The sequence below is a fragment of the Arachis ipaensis genome, chromosome B06, assembly GCF_000816755.2.
Source record: "Arachis ipaensis cultivar K30076 chromosome B06, Araip1.1, whole genome shotgun sequence".
Taxonomy (NCBI): domain Eukaryota; kingdom Viridiplantae; phylum Streptophyta; class Magnoliopsida; order Fabales; family Fabaceae; genus Arachis; species Arachis ipaensis.
The window spans coordinates 92,214,915-92,220,534 of NC_029790.2; positions in this window are offsets into that span (position 1 = coordinate 92,214,915).

Here is a 5,620-nt window from a genome sequence, read left to right on the forward strand (position 1 = left end):
TGGCTTCCAAAAGTAAAAGCTTGATAAAGTTTATTTATCCATAAAGTGCATTTATTCATAATATTTGTCTAGCATACCAAAATAGTAGAGTATACCGGGCAAAAAATAATATTCGTCTACTTCATTTTCTTTTCCCCTCTCATTAGAAAGAGTCATCAAAACAGTGTAGCACAGTTATGGGAACTGTTAGAAACAAGAGAGAAATCTGAAGAAAGTATTTTGTGTATTATTCAGGTTGAGAAAAAGTATAATGTACAAGAGGTATATATAGCTACTAGTAGAATCAAAATAATAAAAGCATAGAATCCTACAATTAATATACGAATATGCTATATAAATATAAATGATACTAACTGATCTAAATTGATTCTAATGATTCTCTAATGATTCTCTAACATCCCCCTCAAACTCAAGTGGGAGCTAAGGATAGCATCTTGAGTTTGGATAACAAAGTACGGAAACGAGTCGGGTGATGAGCTTTCGTGAAGATATCAGCAGTCTGATCCAGTGTTCCAGCAACAATGAGACGAACAGCATCAATAAGGATACGTTGCCGAATAAAGTGACAATCAATCTCAATGTGTTTGGTGTGTTCATGAAACACATCATTATGGGCAATCTAAATAGCACTGCGGTTGTTACAAAAAACATCAGTAGGGGACGACTGAGGAGTACTCAAATCTTCGAGAAGCTAACGAATCGAGATAACCTCAGCAGTGGTATCAGCGAGGGCACGGTACTCAGCTTCTGTGCTTGAGCGAGCAGTGAACATTTGCTTCTTAGCACGCTAAGAAATGAGAGTGTTTCCAAGAAATAAACAGTAACCAGTAGTAGAACGACGATCAGTAGGATTACCAGCCCAATCAGCATCGGAGTATGTCTGAAGGGACAAAGAGGAATGGACAGGAAAATAAAGGCCAAGAAATAGAGTGCCTTTGATGTAGCGAAGAATGCGAAGAACTGCCGTATAGTGAGTAGTACGAGGAGCTGATAAGAACTGGCTAAGTACATGAACTGGATAGGCGATGTCTGGTCGGGTGACAGTCAAGTAGACGAGACCTCCAACTAACTATCGATAGAGAGTCAGATTATCCAAACCAGTGCCATCCATAGGGGTTAATCGAACATTAGGCTCAAGAGGAGTAGACTCAGTGTAACTATCTATAAAACCAGCGCGAGCAAGAAGATCTGAGGCATACTTAGCCTAAGAGAGATAGATGCCATCATCTGTGGAGATGACCTCGAGACCAAGAAAATAGCTGAGAGAACCAAGATCTTTCATCTCAAAGGTACGATGAAGTGAGGCTTTGAGATCAGAGATACCATCAACATCATCTCCAGTAATGATCATGTCTTCAACATACAAAAGCAGAAGAACAACTCCACGTCCACTTTTACGAATAAAAAGTGCATTCTCATGAGGAGTGCAAGTGAAACCCAGATTGCAAATAGTGGTGCTAAACTTGTCAAACCATTCACGAGGAACTTGCTTAAGACCATAAAGTGCTTTGAAAAGAAGACAGACTTTGTTAGAAGGATAAGGATAACCTGGAGGTGGTTTCATATAGACCTTCTTTTTCAAATCTCCATTAAGAAATGAATTCTTCACATCCATCTGACTGAGAGACCATTTTTTGACCGCAGCAATGGCAAGAAGAGCTCTAACAGATGTGAGACGAGCAACAGGAGCAAAAGTCTCTTCATAGTCAATACCATACTCTTGCGTACAACCTTGAGCAACCAAGCGTGCTTTATAACGGTCAATGGAGCCATCAGAGCAGGTCTTGATCTTGTATACCCATCTACTGCCCGTAACTTCCTGATTAGAAGGAGGATTAACCAAATCACAAATGTGTGCTTTTTCAAGTGCCTGTATTTCTTCCTGCATTGCTTATTGCCAATTTGGATTTGTGGAGGCTTCTCTGAATGACTTAGGTTTATGTTGATGAAGAATAGTAGAAAAGAAATGATAATCAAGAAGATGAGGAGGTGGATTTCTTACCCTAGAAGAACGAGTGGGGGGAAGAGGCATGACGGTAGGAGCGGGATCGCCATCCGGTCTGGAATCATCGGGAGATGGAGAAGGCGGAAGAGCAGGAGGCTGTAGAGAATGACCCGAGATAGAACCTGTAGAATCCTCACTAGGAAAAAGGTCAACATTGGGGAAAGAAAGGTGACTGAGTGGGAGGAATGGACTCAAAGGAGGAAAATCGAGAAAACATGTGATGCTCCCAGAAGACAACATGACGAGATATACGAATATGTTTAGAGAGAGGATCCCAACAACGATAACCCTTGTGTTCAATGCCATAACCAAGAAAACAACTCTTGCGAGCATGAGGTTCAAGTTTACTATGCTCGTGAGGCTGAAGAAGAACAAAACAGACACAACCGAAAACTCGAAGAGAACTATAATTTGGAGAGGTATGATAAAGACGTTCAAAGGGAGTAACATTACCAAAAACAGAAGAAGGAAGTCTATTGATAACATGAACAGCAGTAAGAACAGCTTCACCCCAAGTACGCTCAGGACACGAAGAAGAAAGAAGCATTGCACAAACAAAGTCAAGAATGTAACGGTGTTTACGTTCAACTCGGCCATTTTGTTGAGAAGTACCAGGGCAAGAAAACTCAGACAAAGTACCTTGTTCTGCAAGAAAGGCTAAAAGTTTGGAATCACAGTATTCCATATCATTATCGCGTCAAAAAACCTTAATGACCTTGGAAAACTGAGTTTTAATCATAGTGGCAAAGTTAATATAGATCTGAGGTAACTCATGGCGATTAGTCATCAAATAAACCTAAGTAAAGCGTGAATAATAATCATCAATGAAAACAAAAATGTATCGAGCTCCTCCCATAGAAGCGGTGGGAGCGGGACCCCAAACATCAGACTGGATAAGATCAAAAAGAGAGCAAGCAAGAGAGGAATTATTGTGAAAAGATAAAGCAGGTTGTTTGGCAATTTGACAAGAAATGCAATCAAAAGACTCATTAGGAACCTGACCCAATACACCCTGAGACACAAGAGGACGCAATTTTCTTAAGGAGTTGTGGGTAAGACGTTGATGCCATAAGTGAAGGGTAGACTGAAAAGAAGCAGCACAGAGATTTGGTACAGGAGGAATATGAAGATTCTCGAGTTCAAACAACCTTCCGACCTTACATCCAGTCCCGATGATTTGTCCCGTCCGACGATCTTGTACACGACAACCAGAAGTGGAAAAAGTGACATAAAAAACCAGATCAACAAGTTGACCAACAGAAATAAGATTAAAGTTTAAGTTGGGAATAAAATAAGTATCAGGAAGATTAAGAGTCAACTGGGAGAAAGAACCCTTGTGTGTTGCGTGCAAGAGGGAACCATTAGCAGTATTGACAGAAGGTGCATTTGTAGCGGTAGACAGAGATGAGAAGAGATTACGCAACGGAGACATGTGATTAAAGCATCCCGAGTCAAAATACCATTTAGAATTACTTGGAGGAGTCAAAAAAGCAGTAGGGGTATTACCAGAAAGGGAGAGAAGACGCTGAAGAAGAGACGCAATATCAGATAGAGAGACAGAAGACGGGTTGAGAGGAGCAAAGGTGGTAGATTCAGTAGTAGCATCAACAGCAGAAACAGGCTCAGGACGTGGTGGGCAAGTATGACAGGTAGCAATCAAATGTCCCGAGAGCTTGCAATAATGACAGAACAGCTATGAACAATGGTAGCTAATATGTCCTTTCTGGTGGCATGTGCGACATTCAACAGAGGGACAGATGGAGAAGAGGTGCCCAAAGCGGTTACAGTTTCGACAGAATTTATCCTTTCTGTCTGTGGTAGCAAAAACATCTGACTGTTCCATAATAGCAGATACAAAGATCAAGGAAAGAAGCGAAAAACTGCAACTTTGGAGCCGAAAACGAAAAAACAGAGGGCAAAATCAGAAAGAACGCACCAAAAAACCTTAGGGAGGGTCCCAATGTGTGCCATGTCAGACGCCACATCAGCAAGAAAATGACACATGGCGACGCATGAGAGTAGGACGAAGATGCGTCAGCAAACACATCAGCGCTGACAGGAGGCGGGTCCACGCGGGTTGCGAAGCAGGTCGAGTCAGGAGCGCGGGTCAAGCGCGGGTCTGATGGAGCTTCCGTCAGACACGTGGCGTGACAACAACCGTGGATCTGTGGTGCTGATCCAACGGCGCGGGAGGCGTCTGGAGGGAGAAATTCTTCACGCGGACAGGCGACTTTGGACAGCGCGTCCGGCGGTGTTTTTGGAGACGTTGGAAACCTGGAGACGAGGAGAAGGCAATGGTGGCAACGGTGACGAACCAAGGCGTCGGGAGAAAGGCAAAAAATGAGGACAAAGTACTGTTGGAGGAGACAAAATAAAAGAGCGAGAAATCAATTGTTTTTGAAAAAAAATAATCTAAGCTCTTGATACCATGTTAGAAACAAGAGAAAAATCTAAAGAAATTATTTTGTGTATTATTCAGGTTGAGAAAAAGTACAATGTACAAGAGGTATATATAGCTGCTAGTAGAATCAAAGTAATAAAAACATAGAATCTTACAATTAATATACAGGTATGCTATATAAATATAAATAATAATAACTGATCTAAATTGATTCTAATAATTTTATAATGATTCTCTAACAAGAACAAAGCCTACTAAGTGATCTAAATTGATTCTAATAATTTTCTAATGATTCTCTAATATGAACAAAGCCTATGAATAGATACCTTGCTCAACTGAAAGACCATATCCTAAACAGGTCTATTGGAACAAGTCATTTTTTCAAACATGTCCCATGCGTAAACAAATTAAACCAATTTGGAGGCTGAGGATGCAGTTAAGAGTTAAGACGTGTTCCTAAACCCTCCAATATTGAAGTCACAAAATGGAGACTTTGGAAGAGAAGGGACACCATACGTACCTTGTCCCTGCTTCTTAAACGCTACCCCACTCCTCCCTCAAATAGTTTTATTAGCATTGATCATTCCCATTCTCACTCTATATATTTACACTCTTTTAGACGAAGTTAAGTATTGAAATGAACTGCCCTCAACAAACATGTTTGCTTGAATTCGTACTACGTGTTACGTGAAAAAATTTTCATTATTTATTATATATTGGATTTATAGTGAACAACACACCATAAAATCGAGCAAATTTTTTTTACATAAAAAAATTATTATGGAATAATATTATCATGAGAAAAATTAACAAATGTTTTTGTGCCAAGTTATAACCAAACTCATCCTCTAATGGTTGTTTTCACGTCTAATAATAGGTTTTTTGTGTTTTAATAGTTTGATTGGAGACTTGGTTTAAGATCCGTCCTAAATTATTTTGGATATTAAATTAAGGCAACTATTCTAATGAAGATGTCAAAAATATCTTTTTATGATAATCTTAGTTTAAAAAGTATGACTTATTTATTTTGACACACTTTAAATAAAAGTAAAACTTTTATAGCATACAAAAATCAACTATTCCACCTTAATTCAATACGATTTTAAATTTTATTTAATTTAAAATTAAATTACCACCTATAAAATTATTTTTAAAATATTAAAAGAAATATATTTCTATGAAATAAAACTGATAATTTATTATTTAAAACTCTG